This window comes from Bidens hawaiensis, unplaced genomic scaffold (genome assembly GCF_021521415.1).
Source record: "Bidens hawaiensis isolate Kalapana, Puna unplaced genomic scaffold, B.hawaiensis_p1.1 tig00038499_1, whole genome shotgun sequence".
Taxonomy (NCBI): domain Eukaryota; kingdom Viridiplantae; phylum Streptophyta; class Magnoliopsida; order Asterales; family Asteraceae; genus Bidens; species Bidens hawaiensis.
The window spans coordinates 97,002-121,726 of record NW_027496751.1 but is presented as its reverse complement, the minus strand read 5'-3'; positions in this window follow the sequence as shown (position 1 = coordinate 121,726).

Below are 24,725 nucleotides of genomic sequence, written 5' to 3'. Positions count from 1 at the left end.
GCATTATTGCAGAAGTGAGTGCCTCTATCGCTGATTAAGACTTTTGGAGTATTGGATCATGAAAATAACTTATTCAGAAATCGTACAACAACCCGAGCATCGTTAGTGGGGAGAGCTTGTGCTTCAACCAATTTTGACATGTAGTCGACTGCTACTAGGATGCATTTATTTCTGAATGAGTTAAGAAATAGCCCCATGAAATCTATTCCCCATACATGAAAGACCTCACAATTTTGAATGCTTTTCTGAGCTATATCATTTTTGGCTAAGATGTTTCTGGCTCTTTGACAAGCATCACATGCTTAGATCAAAGCATGTGTGTCATTATATATGGTGGGCCAGAAGAATCTTGTGTCAAACACTTTCCTGACCATGGTGGCGGTACTGTGGTGTCTACCAGTTGGTCCTTCATGGCAGTACTTGAGAATATATAGGGTTTCCTTTCCTGACACACACCTACGAACAACCTGATCGGCTCTTAATCTAAACAAGTAAGGGTCTTCCCAGAATGTAAGGCCCGTTACCGATGCCTCACATTTGGACATTGGATTTACTCATCAACATAGTTCTAATCATCAGAGTTAATAAAAATATTCGAGGAATATTAATCTTTCAATAAAACATACATATTAATCCATAACTTCTCTTAATAAACATATTATCTTTAAAACATAAACTAATAAAAATCTTGGGTCTTCCGATACCAGCCTCTTATTCAATGCCACGTGCTCCCCTCGAGCGAGCTGCCTCATCCTATTCACCTGCGTGCATACTAAAAGTCAGTTGCGCTGAGTTAGTTCTAGTTAATCATACATCATACAATACATACATACTTACATACTTTCATTCATACTTACTTACATTCATATCTTACGTTATAAAGAGCATTACACCCTACTTCCTCGGGTATTATTAGGGCCCGGTTCCCTCTTTCCTCGAATATTATTAGGGTTCGGTTCCCTCTTACCTCGAGTATTAATAGGGCCCGGTTCCCTCTTTCCTCGAATATTAGTAGGGTTCGGTTCCCTAGTTCTCAAATATTAGTAGGGTTCGATTCACTCCTTCCTCGATAATATTAGGGCCCGGTTCCCTATTCGTAACCATACAACCATACATCATACCTCGAGTATTATTAGGGCTCGGTTCCCTCTTCGTTACCATACAACCATACATCAAACCTAGAGTATTATTAGGGCCTGGTTCCCTCTTCGTTACCGTACAACCATACATCATACCTCGAGTATTATTAGGGCCCGGTTCCCTCTTCATTACCATACAACCATACATTAACCTTCTTTTATTTATAACATTTATCCATACAAACATACATACCATACCTTCATTATACATAGCATTAAAACTTGTCAATACGTGCAATATCCGAAGATCGTTCACGTATCAACAAACATTCATTCTTAACCTTCACATAATCACATAAGGCATACACTTATCACTTAGGATAAGTGTATTAACAAACACATCGAGTATGCACACAACCCCGAAAACGTAACACAGAAATGGGGCTAGAAACTCACATGGATCCTGTTTCTTTCTCCGTTAATAGTTAATCCTTTCTTTAGTTGAGCTCTGCTAACTGTATATAAGTTATACGTATCAATACTCGTCTAATCTAATCTAACGGTCTTGTATTAGGTTACTTTTACTTAGCATATATATAGTTTTCATTTATTTTAATATTTGTCTTTCTTTAGTAATCTTCCTGCCATACCCTTGCATTCGAACCATCCAGGTAATCCAAAGTAATCGAGCCTTAATGTAATCAAATCTTGGATATGTAAGCGAACATAAATATAAGCGAAGTTACATTAAGCGAACTTAGATTAGCGAACTTACATTAAGCGAACTTGCGTCAAGCGAACTTACTGTAAGCGAACTTGATGTGAGCGAAGTTATATGTTCGTGAACTTAATTGTAAGCGAACTTATATGCCCGCGAACATATATGTAAGCGAACTTGCTTGGGCTGCTGTCCATGGGTTCGTTTCATCGCACGTTTCGCGACCTTAATACACTTATTATGATTCGGCCTTAGCCCCAAACGTTCCCTTAACCGTTTGCGGTCCAAACATGACCCAAATGTACTTAAAGCTTGGATCTTTATGGCTAAGATGCTCAAAACTAGATCTAGTGTTTCTTTATACGAGCCTTATATGTCCATAAGTTTGTTAAGTCCATTTTAAACATCAAGTTTGCAACTTTATCACATAATAAGGTCCGATTTATTATCCTGCTATGTTTCATGCAAAACCGACTTCATTTACTCGTTCTTTTCACAAACCAAACACTACTCGTTTTACACGAAACGAACCAACTACCCCGTTTACTATCAAGTTCATTACTTTATCAATAATCATGCCCCGATCTATCATCCTACCAATTTTCACGTAAATCTGTTCATGAAAAGTAAGCCTTTTTAACAAAAACGTACCTTTGAGGTTTTTGTTTGAAATCACTCGGGAGGCTCAAAACCATATCAAACGAACTCCGATTTGAGTGATTCAAGCAGCCACAGAACCATCTTGTCCAGATCTTCAAACCCATCAGCTCATCTTCTTTGGAAACTGCCGCTACAGTCACCGGAACAGCTGAAAAGTCACCTGAATCTTCACTTTTGAGCTGCTATGGTTTTGCTGATAAAAACCATACTTCCCGACCTCTGATCGATGATCTAATCGGTGGGAATCTTCATTTATATACCATGAACACTCAGTTAAATCTTTAGACCGATCCGATGGCTAGATCTCTGGGAATCATTGTGTCTTCGTGGATGGTTTTTTCAAAAACGGGAATTGGGTTAAGTGTGTGTTTTGATGGTGTATGCTATGGTGTAGAGATGTATGAAAATGGAAAGGATTAGGGTTTTAAGGGGTATTTATACTCCCTTAAGCCCATGGACCTTAGGCCCATCTTTCCTTTTGGGTCCATAATTAATTACATCTAATTTGTCTACTTATCCTTCCATCTTTATTATTTTACTATTTTTCTATTAACTCAAGTAAACTTTTTCATCTTAAATTAATAATATATTAATTATTTATTCTTAGAAATTTTGGGATGTTACAAGTCCACCCTCCTTATAAGAGGTTTCGTCCTCGAAACCTGCTTAGTCCTTGTAAAATGAATACTTCATGTATTCACATTCTTTCTTGAACCGGCTTAGCTTCCTAACTTACCGGTTTATCCTTTGTCTGACAATCATCGAGTGATGTTAATTAGTTTTAGCTTTCTAGGTAGCTTGTCCATGAAGTCCTTGATGATACGTTTCCTTATCCAGACTTTGCTAGTGCATATCACTTCCACAAGCATACTCTTCTTTCTTGTCATTTAAATAGAAACATTGCACTTACTATCATTACACTGAGCACTGAATGGCCATTTTGTTCAATTGCAACATTTAGCAAATATATTGTTTGCAATGCGTTCAAAACATAAGGAAGCACTCCCAGTTCCTCCTTAATGATTATTTATTGAAATCCCTTTGTCCATCCCTTAAGGTAGAACTCTTCTTGCAATCCTTGAGTACATCCATTGCATAACTTGTTAGAGAACTCCTTAAGTTACCACTTAAACCTTCTTTCATTCTCAGCTCTGTATCAACACGTATTGTTCATGAGTTATAGCTGTCTAAGGTAGCTTGATCATGAAATCCATGGTGATACGTCTTCCTTTTCTTGACTAATCTAATCTCACCTTGTCCGATGAATCCATTGTTGTTTGCTGCTGCATATCAGGCCGTCTCATACATCAAAACCAATCATCTTAACCGACTTCCTTTCCGAGCATGTCTTTCCATCTTTTGTTCTTGGTTTCTAGCATCCTCTTACGGTGTGACTTTCGGCTCCACATTCGTAACACTTGTGGTTGTTCTTATCAGTGTAGGCAAAGTATCCTGTCTATCCACAGCTGTCACATATTCTGGACTCATCTTCATTTGAATTCTACTGAAGCGTTTCACTTTCATTAGTATCTACCTTCATTGTAATCGGCATTTTTCCTTTTTGATGCTTCGATGTAAACTGAGTATCTAGACTTATAACCTTCATCTAGGATTTGGCCTAGAAGATATCCATGACGTGAAATCCTCAGCCGACCAAATCTGGTTTTCACATCATAAGTATTATCTTTCAACTCTATGTGTAACTAGAGAATTCATTTCTTTTTGTTTTCATTTTGCTCTCATCCTTTATAACTTTTAACTGTGTCTCATGGATCTCGCTAATGCAATCCGAAGTACTAACTAATTTATACTACTTAAATGTCGTGATATATTCTCCACATTCTAGACGTCAGCGCCTCACCAGGATAATACTTGATTTCACAATCATAATCCTTTATCAGCCTCACTCATCTTCTTGCCTCGTATTTCGTTCCTTCTACTTCTTATGACATGTGGCAATGGTACACCTTGAAAACTTAGCATACAGTTACTCTTTCTTCAGCGTTTTAAACACTTCTCTCAAGTGTTTAGCATGGTCAGACTTATCCCTTGAGTAATCAAAACTATCTTCTGTGAAGGCAACGACATATTTGTCCTAATATCGGATGACATGCCCTATTCATCATAACCATAAATCCTGCTTGAGCATTCTTCTATCCAAACGATATCACAAGAAACTCGTAGTATTCATATCGTGTCTGAAATGTTGTCTTAGGGATGTCTGCCTCTTTCACTTTCAACTGATGATAGCCTGCTCTGAGGTCTATTTGCGAGAACCAACTCGCACCTTGCATTTGATCAAACAAATTATCCATTTATGGCAACGAATATCTATTCTTCACAGTACGCTTGTTCAACTCGTAGAAATCTATACACATTCTCATACTTCCATCTTTTTTCCTTCATGAACATCGCCGGTACACCACGTAGGGAAATACTCGGCATAGAACACCTTCGTCGAGGAGTTCTTATAGTCGGGACATTAACTCTTTCATTTTGGACGACACCAGGCGGTAAGGTGCTTTCGCAACGAGTTGTGCTCCTGGTATTAACTCTATCTGGAATCCTACCTTTCTTCCCAGTGGTAACATTGGAAGGTCCTACGGGAACACTTCTGGTTAGTCACACACTACAGGAACATCTTTTATTTCTTTCGTGTTGGCCGTAGCTTTAACAACATACGCCAGGTAGGCACTGCACTCTCGCCTTAACAAACCTTCAGCATTATCATCGGAATGACGTTAGGCCTTGAACTTTCCTTATTACCATAAACAGTCACTGTACCGCCATCCAATGACATAAATCTTATCAACTTACTCTTGCATGCTATACGATCTTTAACTCATAAGTCAAATCCATTCCCAAACGACATCGAACTCTCTTAAGGTCAATCATAAATAGTAGAAAGGAACTCACGTCCCTCTAGTTCTACCTTACAATTCTTAACCATTCTCATACTTTGACGAAAGTATCGCTAGTGGTCTCTTCCATAAAGTATCAGGTACACAACTACATTCTTCTTAATGTCTTCTTTCATATTTGCTAAACTATGTAGTCTCGTACTTTCATTCCTTTTCAATTAAGATGCCTTGACTTTCACCTGTCCTTCTCGATCATCTCTACTTTCTTGTCATTCGCTTCGTTACTCACGATCCCAGCAAGTTCCTTTATGGAGTTAACTATTGCAGACATACTACCTGTCTTGACTCATTCTAGTTGGCTTATCTCTGTTTCTTTCATGCTACTTCCATCTGGACTTCACAGTTCGGGCTACCTTTGATGCTTCGGCGAACATTGTTGGCATTGTAGTGCGAAACATTTGAGCAACTCCCTTGGTGTATATGATTACAAGCTCCAGGCGTGATCCTTCTTCTTTACTTCCTAAAGTCGAAGTCCTATTGCTTTTGTATATAACTTTGTCACACCTTCTTCAACAGGTGTCTGGTTGGCATGTATCTTACCATAGCGTCCGTACGACCTCTTCGCGCTCGTCCCTTTTTTAGCAGTCATCTATCTTATCTCTAAGGAAACACAAACGTTATCACTCTAGGAATTATTTAGCACATGATTCGTAAGGTAAGTAGTTAATGACAGTGGCCAAGTGTAATTAACTATTTGCATTACTCCTCAGGTTTTACATACTTCCCTTTATGATTTCACTTGTGCTAGTTTCTACTTTTAAACAGTTAATCAAAACACTCAATTAATCCTATCCCTACATACACATATCCTTTCTGTTGAGTCAAACAATTAACCAAAGGGGGAGATTGTTGAGTCAAAGATTTGACCAGAATGAAGTATATGGAAGATTGGAATCTTCTCAACCTCCTCAGAATTCGCTAAGTATGGATCCGGGCACACCTTAGACATCTGAGCAAGGTTTTACTTAGCCGGGTATGATATTTTGTCTATCGGGCAAGGTTTACTTCAAGAAGTCTTCTTTAGTGGATATCCGAGCAGGGTTTGCAAATTAGTGCATTGCCGGGCAAGGTACACTAGTTTATGTAAATCCGGGCAAGGTTCACTTTATCAAGCAAGTTTGTTCTTCAGAGCCAAGTATATTACTCTTCCGAGTAAGGTTTGGTTAACCAAGTCCAAGAAGCCAAGTGATTGAAAGACCGGGCAAGGTATTCATTAATAAATATGGTCTAAGTAGGCTTGATGAAAATGGAATATCTCTAAGTAACATCGGGCAAGGTTCAACTCAAGCAAGGTATTATTCTCCCGGGTACACTTTGCTAATAAGTTATTTTAGCAAAAAGTTGAAATGGATCATTAAAGAACAAGGTTGCTCGTAAGGGTTTGTCGGGCAAAGTCTGGCAAAGTCAAGAAGACTGAAGTCTACTCGGACTCTTCAAGCAAAGTCTACCCGAAAACTGTTCCCAGGCATACTTCTATGTTACCAAGTCCTGAAAGATGGCAGAGTACACAGCGTACTTGGAAAATGAAGATTTATGAAAAGCCTACCCGGAAGACTTGTTTTACACTTAGTTTATTTTGATTATGTAATTTGAATATGTACGTTGTATTTAGGGTTTCTAGAAGGAATGACAGCTGTCCTAGGTTGGCAGGCCTATAAATAGAATGTTTAGGGCAAGCCGCCAGGGATGGACAGATACACACGAGACACGATATTCATGGACAGGGACAGATACACACGAGACACGATATTCATGGACAAGGATAGATAGTCACATTTATTGAGAGAGAATATCGTGTGACGGCTGTCCTAGGATTCCTTAAACCCTAAATCGATTATCCACTTTGTATGATGAAAATTATATAGATGGAAATCTTTTGAGTGAATCCTGTGTGTGTTTTCTACCTTTGATTATTCATTGCAACTACCCTGTTTGTTATTGATTCCGCCTTTAACAAACATTAATCTTTCTAAATATAGCAACCTGTCATTAACTCTTTTGTCGGCACATTAATCTGTGTGAGTTATGACATGATTAAGTAAGATCCAGCTGAAATCGAGGGGCCTGACACTTCCTTTAACAATTAAGCTAACATATTTACACGTTATTTAACCATATACATTACCTTTACTAAGCTTGCTTGAGTGACACATGGCTATCTTGAACTAGCATTTTCTTTTTTTTCTTACTTAAATCCCATTCTCTGTTCGAGTATAAGCATGTAGGATGCTTAAATCTCTCGAACTTTGCTCTGATACCAACTTGTAAGGCCCCGTTACCGATGCCTCACATTTGGATGTTGGATTTACTCATCAACATAGTTCTAATCATCAGAGTTAATAGCAACATTCGCGGAATATTAATTTTTCAATAAAACATACATATTAATCCATAACTTGTCTTAATAAACATATTGTCTTTAAAACATAACTAATAAACGTCTTGGGTCTTCCGATGCCAGCCTCTTATTCAATGCCACGTGTTCCCCTCAAGCGAGCTGCCTCATCTTACTCACCTACGTACATACTAAAAGTCAGCTACGCTGAGTGAGTTCTAGTTAATCATACATCATACAATACATACATACTTACATACTTCATTCATACTTACTTACATTCATATCTTACGTTATAAAGGGCATTACGCCCTACTTCCTCGAGTATTATTAGGGCTTGGTTCCCTCTTTCCTCGAATATTATTACGGTTCGGTTCCCTCTTACCTCGAGTATTATTAAGGCCCGGTTCCCTCTTTCCTCGAATATTAGTAGGGTTCGGTTCCCAAGTTCTCGAATATTAGTAGGGTTCGATTCACTCCTTCCTCGAGTATTATTAGGGCCTGGTTCCCTATTCGTAACCATACAACCATACATCATACCTCGAGTATTATTAGGGCTCGGTTCCCTCTTCGTTACCATACAACCATACATCATACCTAGAGTATTATTAGGGCCTGGTTCCCTCTTCGTTACCGTACAACCATACATCATACCTCGAGTATTATTAGGGCCCAGTTCTCTCTTCGTTACTATACAACCATACATTAACCTTCTTTTATTTATAACATTTATGCATACAAACATACATACCATACCTTCATTATACATAGCATTAAAACTTGTCAATACGTGCAATATCCGAAGATCGTTCACGTATCAACAAACATTCATTCTTAACCTTCACATAATCACATAAGGCATACACTTATCACTTAGGATAAGTGTATTAACAAACACATCGAGTATGCACACAACCCCGAAAACGTAACACAGAAATGGGGCTAGAAACTCACATGGATCCTGTTTCTTTCTCCGTTAATAGTTAATCCTTTCTTTAGTTGAGCTCTGCTAACTGTATATAAGTTACACGTATCAATACTCGTCTGATCTAATCTAACGGCCTTGTATTAGGTTACTTTTACTTAGCATATATATAGTTTTCATTTATTTTAATATTTGTCTTTCTTTGGTAATCTTCCTGCCATACCCTTGCATTTGAACCATCCAGGTAATCCAAAGTAATCGAGCCTTAATGTAATCAAATCTTGGATATGTAAGCGAACATAAATATAAGCGAAGTTACATTAAGCGAACTTAGATTAGCGAACTTACATTAAGCGAAATTGCTGTAAGCGAACTTATATGTTCGTGAACTTAATTGTAAGCGAACTTATATGCACGCGAACATATTTGTAAGCGAACTTGCTTGGGCTGCTGTCCACGGGTTCGTTTCATCGCACGTTTCGCGACCTTAATACACTTATTATGATTCGGCCTTAGCCCCAAACGTTCCCTTAACCGTTTGCGGTCCAAACATGACCCGAATGCACTTAAAGCTTGGATCTTTATGGCTAAGATGCTCAAAACTAGATCTAGAGTTTCTTTATACGAGCCTTATATGTCCATAAGTTCGTTAAGTCCATTTTAAACATCAAGTTTGCAATTGTATCATATAATAAGGTCCGATTTACTATCCTGCTAAGTTTTATGCAAAACTGACTTCGTTTACTCGTTCTTTTCACAAACCGAACACTACTCGTTTTACCCGAAATGAACCAACTACCCCGTTTACTATCAAGTTCATTACTTTATCAATAATCATGCCCGATCTATCATCCTACCAATTTTCATGTAAATCCGTTCATGAAAAGTAAGCCTTTTTAACAAAAACGTACCTTTGAGGTTTTTGTTTGAAATCACTCGGGAGGCTCAAAACCATATCAAACAAACTCCGATTTGAGTGATTCAAGCGGCCACGGAACCGTCTTGTCCCTATCTATAAACCCATCAGCTCGTCTTCACCGAAAACCGTCGCTACAGTCGCCGGAACAGCTGAACAGTCACCGGAATCTTCACTTTTGAGCTGCTATGTTTTTGTTGATAAAAACCATACTTCCCGACTTCTGATCGAAGATCTAATCGGTAGGAATTTTCATTTATATACCGTGAACACTCAGTTAAAATTTTAGACCGATCTGACGGCTAGATCTCTGGGAATCATTGTGTCTTCGTGGATGGTTTTCTCAAAAACGGGAATTGGGTTAAGTGTGTGTTTTGATGGTGTATGCTATGGTGTAGAGATGTATGAAAATGGAAAGGATTAGGGTTTTAAGGGGTATTTATACCCCCTTAAGCCCATGGACCTTAGGATTAGGGTAAAACTTAATGTCAGAGAAGAATTTTTTCCGTTGTTGATGAGTTAGCCCTTTTCTTAGAATTCCACAAGCTAGATAGTTTGCGAAATCGGAAAGCCAAGGACTTTCATCCTCCTCTTTCATGAATGCTTGGATATGCATGAGAACTTCGTGTGGAAAATTATCATCGATAATTTCCCTATGATGTTCTTCTGAAGCTGGCCATTCTTAACGTGAAAGATGGTCTGCAGCTACATTCTCTGCTCCTCTATTGTCTTGGACTTCTATATCGAATTCTTAGAGTAGTGGAATCCATCGGATAAGTTTTGATTTTGCATCTTGTTTGTTGAAAAGGTAACGTATGGTGATATGGTTGGTGTAAAAAATGGTTTTGGAAAGAACTAGGTAGGATCTAAATTTTTCAAAGACAAAAACTACTGCTAATAGCTCTTATTCTGTTGTGGTGTAGTTTTCTTGTGCATCATTAAGAGTTTTACTAGCGTAGCAAACTAGGTCAAAATGTTTTTTTTTGCGTTAGCCGAGTACGGCTCCAACTGCAATGTCCCTTGCATCACACATGATTTCGAATGGAAGGGTCCACTCGGGTGTTGTCATGATTGGTGTGTTGACAAGTTTGTCTTTCAATATGTTGAACGATTCAACACATTCCTCAGAGAAGATGAATGGTGCATCTTTCTCCAGAAGTTTGGTCATAGGTCTAGCAACTTGGGAAAAGTCTTTTATGAAGCAGTGGTATAATCCTACATGACCTAGAAAACTTCTAATTGCTTTGACTAAAGTTGGTGGTGAAAGTTTGGATATGGCTTCGATTTTTGTTCTATCGAATTCTAGTCCTGATTGAGATATCTTATGACCGAGAACAATGCCCTCTTTGACCATAAAGTGACATTTTCCCAATTGAGTACTAAGTTCATTTCTTCACACCTAGTTAACATTCTGTCCAGGTTTCTTAGACAATGATCGAAGGAGTCTCCAAAGACTAAGAAGTCATCCATGAAAACTTCCTTAGAGTGTTCGATCATTTCATGAATATTTCCACCATGCAACATTGGAAGGTGGCCGGAGCATTACATAGTCCAAACGACATTCTTCGGTAGGCAAATGTGCCATACGGGCATGTAAAGGTGGTTTTCTCCTGATCTTAAGGAGCAATGAGAATCTGAAAGTATCCAGAGAATCCATCAAGAAAACAATAGAATATTTTCCAGACAATTGTTCAAGCTTTTGATCGATAAAGGGAAGTGAAAAATGATCTTTTCTTATGGCATCAGTAAGCTTCCGGCTGTCAGTGCAAACTCGCTAGCCTGTGATGGTCCTCATTGGTATTAGTTCGACTTTCTCGTTCATTACTATTGTCATCCCTCCCTTCTTGGGTACTACTTGAAATGAACTAACCCAAGGTGAATATGAGATTGTGTAGATTAATCCGGCATCAAGGAGTTTAATAACTTCTTTCTTCACCACATCTTGCATGTTGGAATTAAGATGTCTTTGATGTTGGACCGCAGATTTGTATTCTTCCTCCATGAGGATTTTGTGAATGCAAAAGGAAGGACTGATGCCCTTTATATCCATGATATTCCATGCGATAGCCTTCTTATGATTTTTAGAACTATAAGAAGTTCGTCTTTCTCTTCTTTATAAAAGGTGAGATGAAATATTACTAGGAGTTGAGAATATTTTTCAATGAAGGTGTGCTCGAGATGGTTCGGGAGTTCCTTTAACTCCTAGGCTGGTGGTTCGGGTGTGCTCGAGATAGTGTGTCATCATGATGTTGCGGATGTTGCACAAACTTTCCTATATCAAACGTGATTGCCTTGTCATTAACCCAATGAGTGAATTTGCTGGTGCAAACATCAATAATAGCCTTTGCAGTGGCTAAAAAGGGTCTTCCTAAAATCATAGGTACACCTTTGTCTTCCTCATTGTCTAGAATCACAAAATCTACTAGGAAAACAAATTTTATCAATTTTTACAAGAATGTTTTCAACAATGCCCCGGGTATATTTAACAGATCGGTCAGCTGACTGAATTCTCATGCGGGTGGACTTTGGTGCTAATATCCCTAGTTTTGCAAAAACCGCATAAGACATTAAATTAATATTAGCTCCTAGGTCGGCCAGGGATTGCTAACAGATAAATTTCCTACGAGACAAGGGATAGTATAGCTCCCTGGATTGGTCATTTTTGGCAGCAGCTTGCTTTGGAGGATAATTGAGCATTCTTCACTCAAGGTGACATGCGAGAGCTCCTCCAGCTTCCTTTTGTTGGTCAACACTTGTTTAAGAAACTTTGCATATTTCGGCATCTGAGTAATGGCCTCGACGAAAGGGATGTTGATGTGGAGTTGTTTTAAGAGTTCTAAAAACTTCCCGTACTAAGCTTCCAATATATATTGTTTCAGCCGTCCAGAGTATGGAATAGGTGGAATATAATTTTGGACTGGTTCCTTTGGTTGTACGGTACTTGTTGGGTTCAATCTTTCTTGTGCCTTATTAGGAACTTCCTTCTCCATAACTGGTTCTGAAGCTGGGGAGGCAACAGTTGTTGTGCCACTTCTCAACGTAACAGTGTTTGCTGTTGCATTTGGGTTTGCTATTGTGTTGCTTGGAAGAGCTTCGGGTGGTCTTCCAGACAATTGTCGGGCAATATGTCCAATTTAAGTTTCTAGATTCTACAATGATGCTTGTGGGCTTTTTAGGTTAGATTCATTCTTTAACAATACTCCGCTGATGTCAACGGCCCTTAAGTCAGCCTTCTTTTCTACTTCATTTGTCTTGGTGATGATTTGGTTCAAGATTTCTTCAATTCTTGAGTAGTTCGAAAGTTAATTTCTACTGGAACTTTTTTCTGGAGATTGATGTTTAGTTTGGAAATATTGATTCATTTTCTTTTTTCCAAATCCGGGTAGGGTTTGAGTGTTACCTCCGTCCTACCATCTGAAATTCGGGTGGTGTCTCCATCCTGGATTGTAGTTGTTACCGAAAGTGTTGTTTTAAAGGTCGATGAAGTCAACTTCTTCCATGTCCATAAGGACTTGTTTGAATTCACTTGTCTTATGTGTTCCTCCACAGGTGTCATAGGTGATCTTGGTTTTTAATAGTCGGCTTGAAGTAGCTTGAATTTTTTTTGAGAATGCTTCAAGCTGTGCGGTGACAAGGGTGTTGGAATCGACATGGTGCATTCATTTATGTGATTGTGTTGATCTCTGTGGGTTATAATAAAAACTCATACTTTACTGCCTTCTCCATGATTTCGAATGCTTCTTTAGGGTATTTGGATCCTAGGTCTCCACCGGCGACTTGGTCAATGGCCTGTTTGTTTTGACTGGATTGGGCGTCCAAGAAAGTTTGTACTTGTAACCATACGCTCAGTCCATGATATGGATATCTTCTCAAATGACTTTTGTATCTTGACGTGATGTCGAAGACTCACTCAAAAATAAACCAATTACAACTAATTAGATAGCGGTAAGCGGGTGTCGATCACAGAGACATTGTGGAAAGTGTGTTACTAAGTAGCTTTTGTAATGTATCTATATTAAACTAAATGCAGAAAATAAATTCAAATATTTTGTTGGTTGATTTGAATAACAAAAAGAACTGAAAAAAATTTAACGAATTTAACTGAATTAATAAAAATAATGCTCTCACCCGATTTCAGGTTCCAAAGATTGATAGTGTTAACGTTTACTTTTAGGATGATCTACATAGACATAGTTCGTGAGAATGTGTTTAATTGTGATAAAAAATGACTAAGTACTTGGATTGTAAAAATGCAAGGTTGTCACTCGATAATCAATTTTATATAGTTAACCTTAGTTCCATTCCAATAAATCCTGATTGCCTATGGCACCAAGAACTGATAGACAAGAACACAAATTATACTATTCTAACAATTACTAATCAAACTCACAATCATCATAGCAATACAATAATAAGATCAAATAACTATCCCACAAATAACATAAACGATTAATAAATATTCAACGGAAAACCTTACAATTTGGGAGAGAACACAATGGAAGTTAGCCACACATAATTCAGTTCATCATAACATCAATAAGAGTATGCATATGAATCATAAACACCAAATCAACAATTGAAATCACTAAACTATTGTTTTTGGACCCAAAAATCGCCCCTAAGTCGTTCCCAAGTGTTAGATAGATCAAAAGACTCCTAAAAACGTCATAAAAATCATTATTTTTCGGCAGTTACAGCTCAAACCGTGGCCCACGGTGGGCGGCCTCCACGATGAAGATCCCCCCACGGTACGGTGGTTTATGTCTAATTTGATCAATTGGACCGTGGCCCACGGTCCAGACCGTGGGCACGGTGGACTTCAACCACAAACTCCATTAGTTGCCTTTTGACCTCACTCGAGTCTCTGGTTCCTTCGGTTGCCTCGTTACAAACCAAAATAGCTCTGAAACCTCCGTTTATCCTGCAAATAACCACACAACAGTAGTTATATATTTCTCATGAAATTAACACTTAATGCATGGATTTTTATATCGATTAAGCACACTTACGGGTCATACTTCGATGCACCCGTCACATTCCCACACTTAACCGTTGCTTGCCCCCCTAGAAACACCTCAACACAAATTTTTTTTTATTTTCAAATTATAACCACCAATCTTACCAAAAATCCCGGTTCAGTTAAGGTCCCAAGTCATACCCTATTCCCTCATTTCTATCGGTTTGCACTAGTATACTTGATGTTATATTCAAACCATATAGTTGTAACCAAACCTAACATGCTATCGGTTTTTACCCATACATAACACACATTTACACATTAACCCTCTTCTTGGTGATCATACACACATTTTCACAAATAACCAATTCTCCTCGCATTCGCTTGTACAATCATTAAATCTCCACCTATGTAATTGCCTTGACATAAATGCAAATCAAGAGGGCTTTAAACGGGTTAAAACGGGGCCAAGTGTAAGAGTATGGAAGGAATATTTAAAGTAGCTCAAACGATCTGATCCGATTTATTAATAAACGACTAAGTAAACAATGAAATAACGAACTATATACATCACTAACTTCTCTTTTTCTCTCCTTTTTTTACATAATACTTGAACATTGCATCACTAACACAATTATTTTTGAAGCATAATAAACTTAATGCTTAATACATTCTATTTATAAATACTAAAACATTTACAAAGAAACCTATTAAGCCGGATCGTTTCGCAATATAACACCGGGGTTGATTGAATGAAAGAATAGGCCAACAATGTTTTCTAAGGGAACCAACCCCTTTCCCCTCTCATTATCCACGTTCATATATGTAATGTATGAGGCCCAACCCCCAAAACTCACACTCACACTCATCCAGACGAGGCTTATCCTAAGTGCCTCTATCACTTTTGCACTCAAGCCAAGCTAAGGTCTCAAAATGCACTAATTGCACAAGTTCTATAGGAGAATATCAACTTTTTCACCAACCTTTACTTTCTCAATATGCGAGTGTAATCGAACATGTTATGCAAGTTATTGCACCGAAAGCATGCCAACCTTGATTAGAAAACTACATAACCTCCTTTAAAAAACAACTAGGCAACATGTTATTTAGGGAATTGTGATTATGAAAAGGGACCAAAACCTTACCCCGCCATCTTACCATTTTCTGGTTTCTATAAAACTTTTTAAATTTTTTCTGATTTTTTTTATTTTTCCTACTTTTAAAAATAAAATTAAACTAAACAAAACGAAAAATTCCCTCATCCCCACACTTGTGTTACATTGTCCCCAATGTACGGTTTTGAGAAAAAGAAAACAACAAACTACCACTTAAAAACACCCTTCTTTCCAACACAACCCACAACACTTAATTATTAGTGTTTCATCCTCCTCCCATCCACCCAAAAATAAATAACACAAAAGATAAACAATTATGCACAAATATACAAAACAGTATGACGAGACTCAATCAGAAGTAAGGCGGCGGTTGGGCTAGCCTGAAGATGGACGTCATGAAATCCGAATATTGCCCAAGATTAAACGCCTCGTCGCCGTAGCTACTACCTTCTCCTTATGGTGGTGGTGGTGCCATTGACTGCATTGGATTAACCCACATTGAATGATGAAGAGGTCGTTCAGCATAGCGTACAGAACCATCATATGGTGTAGAGTCGTGTAATCCACAACTGGTTGATCCGGTACATCTGGTTCACCCGCATGCCATTGTTCATGCATTCGTCAATTCCTATCATCCATATACCTCATGTTCATTTCATGATCCCGCCTGTAAGCTTGGGCTGGTTCCACATCTCCAGCCTCTCGTGTCTCTCCTTTTCAGCTCGCTCAGCATAGGCCCCCATGAAGGCCTGATGGTCAAATAAGGCACGCGACTCTTTCGACCAATTTTCATATGTTGAAGGCCTATGCCTTTCTAACACCTCGTTCATCGACCTCATATGGGCCCAATTATTACCATATGAATCATAACCCGCAGTATAATACCAACCCCGTTTTGGGACCCACTACCACCACCTACATCCATGTACTCCGGTTCACCCATTTCCTCTATCTCTTCCACTTGTTCATCCACCTCCGTTTCCACATCTTCTCTTATCACCCTCCATCTCACATTATCCCTCACAAGCTGATGATGTCTATTATTTCGTGTATATCCATCCCGGTAGATCCGTCAATTTGAATTCCTTGAACACTTTAGTCATTCCCACAAAATCATCATTAATCATACCATGATTCTTCAATAATGTTGTGATCAGTTGACAATGCGGTATTAACTTCCGCCTTTTGCTTTCACGACTGATCCAAATGTTGTGCATCACTAAACAGCGGAAAGAGATGTGGGGTTTCCCGCACATTAACACGTACAACACGGGAATATCACTGTTTCTTATAATTGAAATGTCCCCCCGACGGGGCACCACATTGTATGAACAAATCGACATCAACAGCTTTGCTTCGATCTTCATGTCCTTCCTCATAATCTGTGTACTAAAACCTCGACCCCCTTTAAGAACCTTTTCTAACATGTTGTGCCATTGTGGATGCTTTTCGAGACTTTCAAACAAATCTTTGACCGACGGGTACACATACGAGTTGCTCGGTTTGCTGTCAAATAGAGCGTTCTGATTAAACGTGTCAAATGACATCATAACTTCATGTCCACCCACCGTTCCGATAAATTTCATGTCATAACCTTTTTTGTATGTGGAACATCTCAACGTTGACACCCACTCCTCAATTTCATTATCATACAAAATATTACTCTCTCCATCGTAACACTTAAGCTCCGCTTCCCAACCTTACGCTTTAAAATTTTCAATTAACCCAAATGCCTCAAAACCGGGATCCATTACCTCTTTTTCGCACATATACCCCTCGATCCTATTTTGCAAAGTAGCCATTTTATCCGTGAACAATTCCGGTTCCCATTCTAACGCATATTTTGACAACACTTTACCCCTCCAATTGGGTTGTTTAGTTGGTACATGCACTCGTGCTTGTTCTTCATGCAGTCTTTGCCTTTTTGCTTGGGCTGCTCGGCCGCTAGAAGACAAGGACTTCCATTTCCGTTTGTCCGAAGTTCTTCCCATCTACACACAACAATCAACCCAAACAAACCAAGTTAATTTAACATATTCATCCCCACACTTGCTTGTTACTATGGTTGTGGATATTCAATCATTAATCAATGCACCAAAGTTTCAAATTTTGCTTCAACACATGATTTCCAAATTAACAATATAACAACCTTATATTTCAAGCACTTATCCACTATCCACAACCAAAATGTACAACCGTTATACTAATTACTCAACAAGCAAGTGGGTATATAGTTCTAATCAATTCTACCTTAACAAATTTTTCAATATGTACAAGAAAATTGACAAAGAACATACCTTGATTGTTGAATAGGATGAACACTAATTCTTCCTTCACGCAATAATAAAAACCCCCAAAATTTCCTAAAAACTTCGTCACCCGTTTTTCTCAACAAACGGATTGACACTTAACAATGAGTGGAATTAGGCTTGTTATTGTTAATCCTCACGAAAATCCAATGAAAATAGGGTTAAAAATCTTTGAAATTAATGGTTTTATGAGAAAGTTAGGATATGAGGGTTAGGGTTTATAGAGAGGAATTGGGAAGAAGATGGTAGAGAAGTGATGAAATTGTAAGTAAATAATGAAAGTAGGTGAAATGTGTGGTGTAAAATGGTTAAAAAATAATATTTTCTTTTGTTTTTTTAACCAAAACCGGACCCAATGGACCCTACAACGCCGTATCGTAACCCACGGTGCACACCGTGGTCCACAGTGTCTTGTATTCTGCCCGACATTCAGCGATGGACCGTGGCCCACGGTTCACACCGTGTGCCACGATTCAATTGTGTCAAATTTGGACAGACCACACCGTACCGTAGTGTGGCCTGTCACCGTGCCTCATGGTTCATCACCGTGGGCCACGGTCTACACCGTGGTCCACGATTCATTTTTTTTTTAAGAAAAAGAACCAAAAATAACATAAATGACCAGAAATTTACTTACAAAAATCAAGATAAAAAAATAATGAAAATAAAAATTACCCTACCCCCCATGAAGACCCCGAGTTGTCCCCAACACGGTAAAGAAATTTATAAAAAAATTTTCCCACACTTTATTTGGACATACTTTAAATTGAGAAAGGTAATTTTTAAAAACAAATTTTAACAAACAGCTAAACTATAATATACAACAAATCTGAACCGTTTAGACTGTTTCCTCATCCGGTGAGCATAAGAAGTAACTCATTGTATCCACATCGAGCATGTTGATGTCATTTCCTTCCAAGTAAGGTTTAAATCTATGTCCATTCACCACTTGTTTCGATTGGTCTTGAACATCTTCTATTTCTACGTCACCAAACTTACCCACTCTTGTGATGATATATGGACCCATCCACTTACTCTTGAGGTTACCCGGAAATAACTTCAACCATGAATTATACAACCACACCTTTTGACCCACTTCAAAAGCCATTTTTCTTAATTTGGCATCATGGACCTTTTTCAGTGTGTCTTTATATGTGGAGGCACATTTATATGCCTCATCCCAGATTTCCTCAATCTCATTCAATTTCAACTTTCTCAATTCACCCGCTTCCTTATAATTCACATTCACGTTCTTGATCGCCCAAAATGCCCGATGTGCCAACTCCATTGGTAAATGAGATCCCTTCCCATATACTAACCGATAAGGAGTTGTACCAATAGGAGTTTTGTAGGCGGTCCGATATGCCCACAACACATCATTTAACTTGGATGACCAATCCTTCCTATCGACCTGCACCGTCTTCATCAAAATTTCCTTTAATTTTTCGATTGGACAATTCAACTTGTCCACTCATTTGCGGATGATAAGGAGTAGCGATTCGGTGATTCACATTGTATATTTTTAAAAGCTTCCAAAGTTGAAATTCTTGAAATGCGACCCACCATCACTAATAATGACCCGCGGAACACCAAAACGAGCAAAGATGTTTGCTTGAATAAATTTGCAAACCACCGAATGGTCGTTAGTTCTCGTTGCTACCGCTTCTACCCACTTGGACACATAATCGACCGCAACCAATATATATAAAAATCCATTTGAGTTTGGAAATGGGCCCATGAAGTCAATGCCCCATACATCAAAATTCTCTAACACCAAAGTTGCATGACATTTCATCCCTCTTTGAAATACTACCCATCTTTTGACAATAAACAATGTCGGGCATACTCACTTGCATCTTTGAAAATGGTGGGCCAATAAATCCCAAATTGAAGTACCCGATAGCCCGTTTTCTGACCGCTAAAATGACCTCCACACGCTGATGCATGTGCATGAGTCAAAACCTCACACACCTGGGAATCAGGTTTACACCTCCTTATCACATGATCCGAACCAATCTTGAACAAGTCCGGTTCATCTCAAATATATTGTTTCACTTGGGCCATGAACCGTTGCCTTCTTTTCTTCACCCAATGACTTGGAATAGACCCCGTGGCTAAATAATTCACAAAATAGGCATACCACAGTGCGTTCGACACGGATAACAATTGTTCGTAAGGAAACAGTTCGTTTATCTCCATCGGGTCATCAACACCCTCCAATGGAATTTGGGATAAATGACCCGCCACTACATTTTCACAACCCTTTTTATCTTGAACCTCCAAATCAAACTCTTGCAAAAGTAATACCCACCGAATTAAACGCGCTTTTGCATCCTTCTTCTCCATCAAATACCAAACCGCACTATGGTTCGAATAATCGATCACCTTACTCCCCTAAATATACGAGCGAAACTTATCCAAAGCATACACCACTACAAAGAATTCCTTTTCGGTGGTTGTGTAATTAAGTTGTGCTTCGGACAGTGTTTTACTCGCATAATAAATTACCACCGGATTTTTATCAATTCGTTGACCCAAAACCGCCCTGATAGTATTATCACTAGCATCACACATAATCTCAGACGGCTTTGACCAATCCGGCTGTTGCAAAATGAGAGCTTTCACCAATTGTTCCTTCAAAACATTAAACGCTTGCAAACACTCATTAGTAAAATCAAAAAGAGCATCTTTTAACAACAAATTACATAAAGGTTTTGTACTCACACTAAAACCTTTAATAAATCTCCTATAAAAACCTGTGTGCCCAAAAATGACCTTACCCCTTTAATGTTTTTAGGTGAAGGTAAAGATGATATTACCCGGACTTTTGCCTTATCCACCTCCATTCCCCTTTTCTGAAATAACGTGACCCAACACAATACCCTCTTGGACCATGAAATGACTTTTCTCCCAACTTAAAACCAAATTTGTCTCGACATACCTTTTTAAACTTTTTCTAATTCATTGAGACAAGTTTCATAAGTTGGACCAAAAATAGAAAAGTCATCCATAAACACCTCAAGTGAATCCCCAACCATGTCTGAAAAAATACTCATCATACAACGTTGAAATATGGTCGGGGCATTACACAATCCGAACGGCATTCGCCGAAAAGCAAAAGTGCCATACGGACATGTGAAGGTGGTCTTGTGTTGGTCATTTGGGTGGATAGCAATTTGATTATAACCCGAGTACCCATCCAAAAAACAGTAACACTTTTGACCCGATAATTTTTCAACAAATTGGTTAATAAAAGGTAATGGAAAATGATCTTTAGATGTAGCGGCATTTAATTTACAATAATCAATGCAAACCCGCCACCCGGTGACCTGTCAGGTGGCGATTTGTTCACCGCTTTCATCTTTAATTACCTGTATACCTGCTTTTTTCGAGTACCACCTGTGTAGGACTTACCCACGCACTATCCGAGATAGGATAGATAATTCCCGCATCCAACCACTTTATTACCTCATTCTTTACAACTTCTCTCAAATTTGGATTTAACCTTCTTTGAGTCTCTCGGGTTGGTTTTGCATCCTCGTTGGTGATGATTTTGTGCATGACTATAGACGGACTAATGTCTTTTAAGTCGGCAATTGTCCAACTTATAGCCGCCTTGTTCATCTTCAACACCTTCAACAATTCTTGCTCTTGAGACTCATCCAAATTAGATGCAATAATGACCGGTAGTGTCTCATTATCCCCCAAAAATGCATACTTCAAATGGTTAGGCAAGTCCTTTAATTCCAGTTTCGGTGGGCATTCCAAAGACGGTTTTGTACCCGAATCGATCTCGGCCGGTAGACTCTCAATTTGACGAGTCCATAGTGGTCGTCCTTCTTTTACCGCCAACACGTCTTGATTTTTCTCTTCCATCCTTAATGCACAAAGATGTACCTGCTCAGAAAAATCACAAACACATGCTTCCAAAGCATCTTCCTCATAATTATGCGGTTCACACATGTCAACTATATCTGCCATAAAACACTCATCACCACATAAATAATTAGATCTGTTAGTGAGCACATTTAATCTCATGTTCCTATTTCCAAAATCCATGTCAACCGTACCCAATCGACAGTCAATAATAGCATGAGCGGTGTTTAAAAACGGTCGACCCAATATAACATTTTGTTGTTGGGTCTAGTCAACCGATGAGTAGTCAAAGACAAAAAAGTCAATCGGATAGTAAATTTCTTCAACTTTTACTAACACATTCCGCATAATCCCTCGGGGGAGTTTATGAGACAAATCGGCTAACACCACCGCTGTCTCAACCCATTTTAAAGGACAAAAATCGTATTTGGTCATATAAACCCCCCTGTAAAATGCTTACTCCGGCTCCAAGATCTAACAACGCCTTTGACATTTGAAAAATACCTACTTGAATATTTATTAAAGGCGTTCCCGGATCTTGGATCTTAGGAGGAAGATCCCCTTTCAAGACCGCACTTACCCGCTGATGTGCGAAACGGTCTATTAAAAACCTAACCTAACTTAGACACTCTAGTTTTAAATTTGTAAATCTAGACTCTCCTAGTGCTAGACCACTAGACAGGCAAGTGTACCTATCAACTGTAGTAAAGCCTAATGAAGTCCGGATATTAAACCCAAAGGACACTAGCGACACCTAAACTAGACTCTGACTAATAACTTAAATAAATTGATTTAATTGATTTTTGTGTTTTTTAATTATTAAATATAAACTAAAAAAATGCTTAAACTAAAAATGAAACGAATAATAAGGGTGAAACTCAAATAGGAGAAACAACTACCTAGGTAAGAAATCCTACTAGTCAACTCGTAAACCTTCGGAATTGGATTTATGAATGGTACCGTATTCTAAAAATATGAAATTTAAGGAATAACTATAGTTAGTTAGATCACCTCCCGGTCTCACCAACAATACCTAAAAACGCTAAATATCATGTAAGCTCAACGGTTTAATGGTTCGGATCACCTCCCGGTCTCACCTTACCTAACTATGCTAAGGTACCCAAAGATTAAATTACCTCCTGGTCTCTCTAATCACAAAACACCCTAAGGCGTAAAAGGGTATTCTTATTAAATTCGGTTATAATTCGGATCTGTAGGCATCTAAAACAATCTAGGGTAACTCACTCCCATGCAATCAATACCCAAACCCGCAAAAGACCAAAACAGAGGACACTTAATTACCTCCCGGTCTCTCAAGTGACAGAATATAAGGTATCTCTAAACTCTCAATTACCGTTCCTATGGAATACGTTAACAATAAACCATAAACTAGTTGTAAACACACAGTAAACAACCTAATATGCATCCATACATGAAAGACATTCACAAAGACACATATGGAACAAAAATTGATAATAAATTAATACCAAATACACATATGCATCACAATCAAATAAAATAAAAACTTTACCAAAACATGAACCAATCAATAACTAATCCAAAACCAAAAGAAAAACGAGTCTACAAAGTAATCATCCAATCCCAGGCAGTGCAAATAATTTAGCTACTCATAATAATAATAGATAACTTAAAGTTAATAAGTTTAAAAACTAAATTCATAATTAAAGAAAACAGAAAATCAAACCAATAAACATTGATGAATAGCCTTCTACGTTCTTTCAAATTAATCTTTTTTTTTTTACTTCAAACAATAATTGAACAACAAATAATATTTGTTGCCCAACTCCCTCTGTTATCGTTTCAATCACAGCCACCAAAAATAAATAAATTATTCTTCTAATTCCATTTTTCGGCTCTGTTGTGCTCTCCGAAAATTCCAGCCACCCAAAAAAGGTCTCCACTCAATGTTTGTAGGTCTCTTTTAATATTCAATCACAATAGGTTACGAGTTTTCTTCACATGGGCTCTTTTGCTTCACGTGAGCCTTGTCACAATTAATTCTATGGGGTGGCCCAATTAATCCATACATTGTTACTGTCCACAAAAGAATATGAAGTTTGTAAATATATAATCAAATATTAATATTCAAGACATAAACCATTATAGCCTTTTTCCCATTCCGCGTATTAAAGTCTAGAACGAATTATTCATTTTCTAACCATCATAGTACCTTTAGTTTGAACAGTTAAAGAGTAACATAACATATTATAAGATAATGCCCATTTATATAATTTATTTGAATATGTTCTCAAGTTTAGTGTAAATATTATATATGGGCTCATTGTCTCTATGAGCCTTTAAATTTAAATATAAGCCAAATGAGACTAATATTTTATTGAAAGGAACTCAAAGACCACTTATAGTATAGGAAATATTTTTATTATTAATGTATATTTTAGGCCACATCAAATATCCCCATACTTAAACCTTTTTCGTCCCTGAAAAAATATTTTGAAATGGAATCAAAATTCGAAACTGATTTTTAAAACATACAGGTTATCTTTTAAGCATAGATAAACACAAAAACTGCGATTGCCGATATTGTTGTCCACTTAAACCCAGCCACCAGCCTATTAAGCCCCCAATTGCATTAAGCGTTTTAAGTCCGAAAATCACGTCTACACCTACCCCATCTCAGACAAAGAGAGCTAGAAAAACTATAGTCAAAGCAGACTGGTTTGATAAACCACTATAAGCCAAGGACTCGTTGATGGTACTAAGTAGATGCACTCGGTGAAATTTGATGGATGAATGGTCATGTGAAGGCCGTACGAGCATACCCTAAATATTATTGGACTTTGTTCTATATCCCTAATAAAAAATAATTTATTGACTAAAAACCTAGAGCCCCAATAGTGTATCCTCAGAGTCACTATCCCCTTGGTAACACGTA